The following is a 10,141-nucleotide window of genomic DNA, read 5'->3' on the forward strand; positions in this document are numbered from 1 at the left end:
ATACGGTCCCTGTAAGGGACTTGGAAGTGGGGGTTAAGGATATGCCTAGGTAAGTAACTGTGGGGGTGCAAAGTTGACCCTTGGACAGAGTAACCCAATAACCCCTAGACCCAAGGAAATTGAGAAGGGTGGCAGTATCCTTTTGGGAAGAGGATAATGAGGGGTTGCAAAGAAAGAGGTCATCCACATATTGGAGGAGGGTGCTGTACTTTAGAGTGCAAAGATTAAGATCTTTGGCTAAAGCCTGGCCGAAAAGATGGGGACTATCTCTAAAGCCTTGTGGCAAAACAGTCCAAGTAAGTTGTTGCCAAGTATGTGTTTCAGGGTCCTCCCAAGTGAAGGCAAAAAGGAAATAAGAGTCTGGATGAAGGGGGACAGAGAAGAAAGCATCTTTGAGATCTAAAACGGAAAAGTGGGAAGTGGTAGGGGGAATGTTGGAGAGCAGGGTATATGGTTTGGAGATGACCAGATGAAGTGGGACCACGGCATCACTAATGAGTCTTAAATCCTGCACTAGGCGGTAGGCTTCAGTGGGCTTTTTTAAGGGGAGGATGGGGGTGTTGCAAGGGGGGTTTATGGGTATAAGGAGTCCCTTCTGGTGGAGCCGATCTATGATGGGTTTGAGTCCTCTTTGGTGGGTTTCTGAAATGGGGAATTGAGGATGGGAAGGAAAGGTGGTCTGATCTTTTAATTGTATTTTTACTGGGGAATGGTGAGAAGCTGCTATTGGCTTAGAGGTATCCCAAACCTGGGGGTCCACCAACAATGTGAAGTGGGGCGGTTGAGAAAGGTCAGGAGAAACTAGGGCCAAAATAAGGTAGGTGGAAACAGTGGGTGAGGGGGAAAGATGAATGGTGGCCTGAAGCTTGTGAAGGATACCCCGCCCGAGGATGGGGACAGGGCAAGTGGGGATTATAAAGAAAGAATGAGACAAGGGGAATCCATCCAGCCTACAGGAAAGGGGCGGGGTGGTCCGTGGATTAGAAGAGGTGCCGTCAATTCCCATGACTGCCACTGGGGAGGGGAAGTTGGTGCCCGAGTAGGAAGGCAGAACAGAGTAGGGAGCCCCTGTGTCCAACAGGAAGGAAATGGACTTACCCACTACCTGGAGCATGACCCTGGGCTCAGCGTGGGTGAGAGGGGCTTCCAAGTCTGGGCCCCGTCAGTCATCATCCAGGCCAAGGAGCTAGAAGGCGGGACTTACCAGCTCGGAGTTTCCTCTGCGTGGAGGTACCAGGGACCCTCCGATGCCAGAGCAGTCAGATTCCCAGTGACCCATCCTCTGGCATTGAGGACAAGGGCATGTTGGTACCCTGGGATGTGGACATTGGCAGGCCCAGTGTCCATCAGCACCACACTTGAAGCAGGCCCCCAGGGGGGAGTGCTCTGGGTTACCCCTTTCAGTTAGCTCCCGGAGCCAGGTGGCCACAGGGCTGCTACCAAGGCTTGGGTTTGGAGTTGGACCTTCTGCTGGGCCCAGGTTTGTCTTTTAAGTTCAGACATTTCCTCCCGGGCATTAAAAACTTTAAATGCCATTCTCACCAGGTCAGGAATGGGAGATTGAGGGCCCTGCTCAGCCTTTTTTAATTTCTTGTGAATATCAGGTGCTGACTGAGAGATAAAATGGGTGGCCTGGACAGTAGCTCCTGCAGGGGTAAAGGGGTCTAGGCAGGTATACTGAAGCAGGACTTCAGTGAGTCTATTCAGAAAAACAGCAGGATTTTCATCTGGGCTTTGGGTGATTTCCCGCAGTTTGTCATAATTGACGGCCTTATTAACGGCTGCCCGCATTCCAGTAATGAGGCACTGAACCATGCGGTCGTGGCATCAACGGCCATCTTGGCCATTCTGATAGTCCCACCCAGGGTCTGTGGCGGGAACTGCCTGAGCCCGTACCAGCATGGTTGGATCAGTAAAATGGACCTGATCTGCATGTTCTCGGGCAGCAGCCTGGATGCGTTCCCTTTCCTCGGCTGTGAGGGTTGTAGTCCGGACAACATGTAAGTCATGCCATGTTAGGTCATATGCTTGGGCTAAATATTGGAACTCTTTGGTATAGTTTCCCGGGTTAGCAGAGTAGGAACCCAGCTGCTTTTCAATTTGGGAGAGGTCTTGGAGTTGAGAAGGGTGCATGAACTCGAACCACTCCCTTGGCGCCAGCAACCTCCCTTAAGGGGCAGACCAGATCGGGGGTAGGTGGGATTACTCGGAACCCCACCTTCTGTCTAGGCGGAAATGGGAGGCGAGCCAGGGGGTGAAGGTACTGGGGGTGAAAGTACTGGGTCGGTATGAGGCAATGGGGCAGGTGCCAAAGGAGTAAGGGGGAGAAGGAGGCTCTGGATGGGGAGGAGGAGAAAGAGTTGCTGGCCCCCGAGCCGGCGGGCTGGCCAGGTTTTCAGGGGGTTCAGACAGAGGGGAAGGGCAGAAGGATTCGGGGGTTTTGGGAGCAGACAGAGCCGGTGTGGTCAGAGCGAGGAGGACTTGGGAAATGGAGAATCAGGTGCAGAGGGAGGGACGAGAGTGTAGGTCCCAAAAAGCCTGTACGTAAGGGACTTCGGACCATTTGCCTTGGTGCCTGCGAAAGTTGTCCAAATCTGTGAGGACCTGATAGTCACAGGTGCCCTTGGGGGGCCATCGAGACTGACTGTCCAGTTGGTATTGGGGCCAGGCCACCGAACAGTAATGAATAAGGCGGCGCCTTCTCAAGTCTTGTGAGAGGCCCAGAGTTTCGAGATTGGCCAGCAGGCAACCCAAACGGGTCTTTGGGTCAAATTTGGACTGGGAAGTTCCCGTGATTCCTGCCGGGCAGGCCAGGGATTAAAACAGGTGTCCCCGTTTAGAATCCTGGACTGCAGATGGAGGGAAGGTGGCTGTCCTGAGGAGGGGGACATCTCCTGATCCTCAGGTGCCAAGCCAGAGTCACCTGGTGACTCAATAGAGTAGTCCTGACCCGGCCGTGCGTTTTCAGGCAGGACCACCTGGATGGGACGCGGAATCAGGGGAACTTACCCGGTGTCTTGAGTCATGGGGCTCAGATGAGGTCATGGTAAGGAGAGGAGGGAGGCCTCGGACCAGAGCGGAGCCTCAACCTCCTCCCGGGTTTTGGCACCAGATGTCTGGTGGTAAGTGACAAGAGGAGCCAGGCAAAGGGTTCGAGGCAAGCTTTAAGGGAAGCACCCTCAGGCAAGGTTCCACAGCCCCCAAAGGAGTGAGGCCCGGGAAGTTGTGCCCAGCTTGGATACAAGTGGGTATTTATAGGGGAGGGCTGTTGGTGAGTTTTTTGCCCATATATGGTATGGAATTGAGCAGGGTTCAGTTTCCGTTCCCGCCTTCAGGGGAGGGAGGGGGAGAGGAAAGGGGGTGCAGTTAACAAGATGGAGGGGAGGGCTGGAGTTCACAAGATGGAGGCTCCATCGCTACATTGTTGCTGCTTTCCAGTCCCGCCGGCCCAACAATAATGTCCTCTCATTTAGAGTTCAGAAGAAACCTGCCAGGTGTTTGTCATTATTTACATTTTATAGATGACTAGTGAAGCTCAGAGGGTTGGGTGCTTCATATTTGGCTTGTAACAATAGCGCTAGAATTTAAACTTCAGCCTGTTTAACTTTAAAATGCAAGCTCCTAACATTGTACTACTTGGTGTCCTTGAAGAATTTTTTCCTAAAGAAAGGTCCTAAGGATCACAGCTAAGCTTTAAGCAAGTGCCTGTTTCCTAAGTGATAATTCTGTGCCCTGGACCTTTATAGAATTTGAAGTTTTCTTCTACCCTCATCAAGACACGTAGGTGAGAATCAGGCCTATTATAACTGAGTCACTTTATCAATTCATTTGAGGAGTCATTTTCCTCGAGTATTATGGGAGGGATTAAAAAATCAAAGTATACAAAATACAGTAGAAACAGTTTTGATTGCCAGCAATTGTATCCAAGAATGTTTAAGATTCAGTTCAAGCATGTCGTTCATTACTTGATTTATTCTGGGAGGCATTACCAGTGTGTGCTTGCATTTGGAGTTACTCTTAACTGCAAAGAGGCTCTGATTTCTATGTAAACACTTCAGTCCAAAAGACAGCAATTTAAAAAAGCAATCCAGACTACCATTTGTTTGAAACACAAACCTGGAGAGGAGTAATGTTAACATAAACATACCATACCTTTGACCTATATTAGAACAATATGTGTTTCATATTGACTATAAGCAAACTTTGAGCCCTTCTTGCTAAAACCACACAGTCACCCAGCAGGAATGGTTACCCAGCAGGAATGATATCATTCCAAATAATCACTGCTGTTAATATACCTACTTAGGATCCAAACAACTCTGAAACAAGAGACCTGAAATTGGCTCTTTTGGGTGGTGCTTCCTGCTACCAGGAGATGGTGTGTTTGACTTAAAAGACACTGAATAGTTACATTAAAATTTTAGATCCAAACTTTCAAGTGAATGAGATAATGAGAAAAAAAATTCTATTTGGTAGCAAACAACCTCCTTTTTCTAAAATGTATTTTGATTCAAGTTCGAAAACTGATATAAAAAGACTGGTCAGGCAAACTAATATAAGGAACATTTTAGTGAGTATATGAATAAAACTCCGTTCAGAAATGTATTAGTTCTAGGGCCGGCCCGTGGCTCACTAGGGAGAGTGCAGTGCTGATAACACCAAGGTCATGAGTTTGGATCCTATATAGGGGTGGCCGGTTTGCTCACTGGCTCAGTGTGGTACTGAAAATACCAAGCCAATGGTTAAGATCCCCTTACCGGTCATCTTTTTTTTAAAAAAAAAAAAAAGAAAGAAATTTATTAGCTCTGCTGACAGCATAGGAGATGCTTGACAAACACTTGTTAATCATGGTGTCATACACTAATGATGGTCATATACTTATTTTGTGCAGTATTCTTATTATAGCTCGTACACAAGAGGTTATCGATAATATGAGCTAATTTGTTTTGGAACTGTGGGATGAAAATTGTAGCATTAATGCCATAATTAGGGATATTAGTATATTCTATAGTATTCCAATATTGCTGAGAATCATACAAGAAGGCCTAAGGAACAGACAAGGAGAGTAAGCACAGAGAGGGGGAAAAATTATTAAAGGAGGGAGTGGAAAAAACAAACCTCAGGTGAATATGGAATCAGTAATAAGATCATGAGTAGAACAGGAATAGTTAATATATAAAGTTAATTAGGGAAAAGAGAATTACCTTTGTTTTATGCTTTCAAACACTTGCTAGAGGTTAATAGAGTAGAATTTGGGGAATAGAGTTGTCACAATAGCATGTGTTCTGAGGAGGGACTTACTATGACATTTTAAAGCTGTGCCACTATGATAGCCACTACCCACATGTAGCTAATAAACACTTGAAATGTGGCTAGTACAAATTGAGATGTGCTGTAAGTGTAAAATACACACTTATTTTGAAAACATGTACTGAAAAAAAGAATATCTTATTAATAATTTGTCAATTGTTGGTTACATGTTAAAATAATATTAAAATTAATTTCAACTGTTTATTTTGATTTTTTTTTTTTTTTTAGTGTAGCTACTGGAAAATTGAAAACTGCATGGCTAACATGTATTGGGCAGTGCTGGTCTAAAGATTTGCTCAGGACAGATGAAATGGGACCCATTCTAGAGTTCATGAAAGGAGAAGCAGACGCCTTGCCTACTTGTTTTTTTCCGTCTTGTAGCTGCTTTGGCTCCACTGCACTAGCAGACTAGTAGATGGTGCAGAGGGAAAGTGGCATATAAGGGTTTGAAGTAGAGGGGAGTTGTTCCTCCACTAGCATAATCTCCGAAAAAAGTACTACTCCTCTTTTGCAAGGCAGTATGTTGATGTTAGAGTTAAGTATATAACATAGTAAAAGATGAAGAAAAAAACGTGAAGGCAGGACTGAGAAACATAAGAGTGACCCTTTTTTATGCATTTGCTCACTTCCTCATCAACCAACAGCCCATTCCCTTCCACCAGCTCCCTCTGCCCCTCCCCCACCTTTAACACATAGTTATGCTGTTTCTAGGCCTCTGATTGGACTTTTTGCATGGGTCTTTCTAGAAGTACACTTCTTATAGTATGACTCTACTAGGATTCTGTGTAGCAGGAAACTTAATATAATATAATAAAAAGTTTCATTCCAAGATCTCAGGGATGGTCTCTAGTCAGGGGAGCCGGTAAATGAAGTGAAGTTAGATACCAGATAGAATATTGATAGGGATTGTTGAGCAGAGAGCCTAGACAAAAAGTTAGAAATTGATCCTTGAGGTAAACAGACCAAAAAGAAAAAGAAAGAAAGAAGAAAGGGACATTCAGGGACCTATAGGAGTATCAAAATCTGCCCTAAGTATGGGTCAAGTATCCATGCTGTAGACTATTCCTGACTGTTAGTCAGTAGCCATCACAGTTATTAAATCGACTGTCACAGTATCACAGTGCTTGTGTTCAATTAACCCTTATTTTACTTAATAATGGCTCCAAAGCACAATAGTAGTGATGCTGGCCAATTAGATATTCCAAAGAGAAGGCTGTAAAGTACTTAAGTGAAAAGGTGAAAGTTCTCAATTTAGTAAGGAAAAGCTGAGATTGCTAAGAATGAATCTTCTCTCTGTGAAATTGTGAAGAAGGGAAAGGAAATTCATGCATAGTACATAAGGAGGACTACTGTATCAATTCTGGGTGGGTGCTAATTTAAGAATGAATGCCAGGTTTATCAGCATTATTGTATAGAAGAATATTGTTACTTTTCTTTCTTTCTTTTTTTTTTTTAAAGATGACCAGTAGGGGGATCTTAACCCTTGACTTGGTGTTGTCAGCATCACACTCTCCCAATTGAGCTAACCAGCCATCTCTACATAGGGATCTGAACCTGCAGCCTTGGTGTCATCAGCACCATACTCTCCCAAGTGAGCCATGGGCCAGCCCATATTTTTACTTTTCTAATTAAAGAATACCCATACTTTGTTTTCATTTGTATGTCTTTGGGGGTTCAATAGCCCTAACTTTGGAGGCAGCAGTTTAGGGGGCAAAGCAACACAGCTTTGGAGAGCCTCCTGAGAGAATGGATGTACCCTAACTTATGCTATCATCTCCCTCTTGCTAGTAGTTTTCATTAGGAGCCACTATAAGCAGTGCTTCAAAAAGCACTAGCATGTTTATTTCTATTGGAGCATCCCAAAGTTGAGAAAATTTGGTCAGGGTCACTTTTCAAAGTAGCTGTAGCAGTGTACGCTTCTGTGGATGAGTACACATTTTACCACCACAACTTCTCAATATTGGATGTTATGAATTGCTTTACTTTTTGTCATTCCAATAAAGAAAAGTTGGTATTCGGTTGTTTGGTTTGTATTCCTAAAAGTGTGGTAATGAGGTTGAGTATTTTTTGCTTATTGTCTTCTCTCATTTCCTTTTCAGTGAATTTCTTATTCATTTCTACTGCCCATTTTTGTCACTTTTTGAAAAAATAAAATTATAAAAAGTGTTTGCATTAGAGTTGTTAACTTAGCATGCTATGTTCAATAAATATTTTCTCATAGTATCTTATTTACCTCTTGATGTTTTATGGTGACTTTTGCCATGCAAATATTTTAAACTTTAACATAGTTGTCTCTATTCATCTTTTCTTTTATGGCTTCTAAGATTCCTGCCTTGTTTAAGAATTATCTTCTACCCTAAAGTCATAGATATTCTTCTAATTTTTCTTCCAAGATATTTTTTGGGTTTTTAAGAATACTTTAATCTTTAATCCTTCTAGAATTTGTTTTGATATGTGGTAAAAGGGAGAGGCCTAACTTCATATCTTCCATACACACAGCCAGTTATCACCAGTCCTTATTAACTTATGAATGAAACCATCCTTTTCCAAAAACTGAAATGCCACCTTTATAATATATTAATATTCCCTATATAGTTGAATTTTTCTGGATTCTCTATGTATTTGTCTTTTTTATGCTAATGCTTTTTATCTACTTGTCTTTTTTATTGTTGTTGTTACTACTCTTTGCAGTAGCTTTGTGGTAGTACTGTTTAGTGACACAAATTGTTTACTCCCAGTCTCTTAATTTTTTCAGATAATGTCTTAACTGTTCCTACATATTAATCTTCCTAAATAAACATTGAAATCACTTATGCTCTCCAATTACACTTTTAAAGATATCAGGTCCTATACCTTTTTTAAAAAAATTATTCCTAGGCATTTTACTATTTTTGTCACTCATATTGGTTGTGATAAAAACCTTTCAAAGGAGATTGTAGGAGCTCTTCTGTCAAAGCAGTTTATATTGGCTCTTGGATGTTAGCTGATAACCATTGATCCCGAGTGTTTCTGTCTTGTTTTCTGCTGCATACAGATTGAATAGGAGGAGGAAATCAGGGAAGAGAGGTTACATTAGCTATCATTCAAAATTTTCATTTGAAATTCATATGGATTCAATTCTCAGCTAGTTCGGATTATTGAGGGGTTATTGGAAGTCAAATAGAATTCATTGTCTTTTTTACTTCTTCAGTTTTTGCATCTTTTAAGTTAAATGCTTATCTCCCCCCCCCCCTTTTTTTTCTTTTCTGGCCAATACAGGGATCAAACCCCAGAACTTGGTTTTATCAGCACCAACTGAGCTAACCGGCCAGCTCTTAAGTGAAATATTTATATCATTATTATTTTTAAATGTTATCAGCTATCAGAATGCCCTGTCTGATCGCCTGAATTATTAGATTTAAATATGTCCTATAATAAATATTTTCTCTAAAAGGTTCTTATGTCCATATTTACTCAGGCTCTTTGATTTAGTCAGTGGGTATTTATTGCAGATCTTTTTTGTTCATAAAATGCTGTGGCATTACTTGAATATTGATTGTATTCAAAATCTCCTTAACTCACTCTGGGGGGAAAAAAAAAGGAAGAACAGTTTAAATAGTGCAAATAATGGGATATGCTACTTGGTGAACACTAGCCCTAGGCAATTTATACAATTAACCCTGGCTAATCTTTTTTTTTTTTTTTTTTTAAAGATGACTGGTAAGGGGATCGTAACTCTTGACTTGGTGTTGTCAGCACCACACTCTTCCAGGTGAGCTAACTGGCCATCACTATATAGGTATCCGAACCCATGGCTTTGGTGTTATCAGCACCACACTCTCCCAAGTGAGCCACGAGCCGGCCCTAACCCTGGCTAATCTTATGGGAAGAAAGTGAATGACTTTACAGGGTTGTTGAAGAGAAATGGATCTCGTTGGTCTGATGGCCAGGCTGTTGGGTAATGATGACTTTGTTGATGTTTTAGTGGAAGAAATTAAAGAATTCATTAAGGGTTCTAGGGAGGGACTGACTAACCAGGACTTGGGACAAACAAATTGGAAAAAAAAAATTGCCTATGGAGTTGCATAAAGAAAATCATATATATAATATTTTATGATCTTTTCGGGGCTTTTCAAGGATAATTTGAGTATATTTAACTTTTGCTTGCAGGTCAACTTGACAGTTTAATTCCTGTGAAGGGTAAAACTCAGTGGTGGAAGATGCCAAGAATTATGAAAGATATAGGAAAATATATAATAATAGTTTCTGCCTTTGAGGAATTTCAAGGAACAATATATTTAATGGGGACATATTAGAAATGTGGAACATTAAATAATACAACATATAAATGACAAAATGTGTCATCAAATCATTACTGTAAAACTGTCGAATGAATTGATGAATAAACGAATGAATGAATGAATGGACACTGACTATTTAAACATTATACATTTATACACTTATTAAAACTCAATTCTGTATTCAGAATGTACTCGATTTCAAACAATCTTCCTTTAAAAACAAAGTTGCAAAAGTAAAACATGCTTATTATTTTAAAAATTCAACTGGTTATAAAAAGAAAGGTAAAAGCTCTCCATCTCTTCCTACCACTGTTGGCCAATCCCATTCCCAGAGATAACAGTTTCCTGTTTATGTATCCATCTAGAAACTTTGTATGCCATATACACACACACTTTAAAAGAAGGATACTGTAGTCCTTCTGAAACTTTTTCAATACTAATCTACTTCATTACCTTCGGTACTTGCAGTGTCAGTATATCAGATCCTAAAGTATCATAACTTATTTAACCATTTCCTTATTGGTAGACACGGGTTATTTCCTATTCTGCAC

The sequence above is a fragment of the Cynocephalus volans genome, chromosome 3 (assembly GCF_027409185.1).
Source record: "Cynocephalus volans isolate mCynVol1 chromosome 3, mCynVol1.pri, whole genome shotgun sequence".
In the NCBI taxonomy this organism is placed as follows: Eukaryota; Metazoa; Chordata; class Mammalia; order Dermoptera; family Cynocephalidae; genus Cynocephalus; species Cynocephalus volans.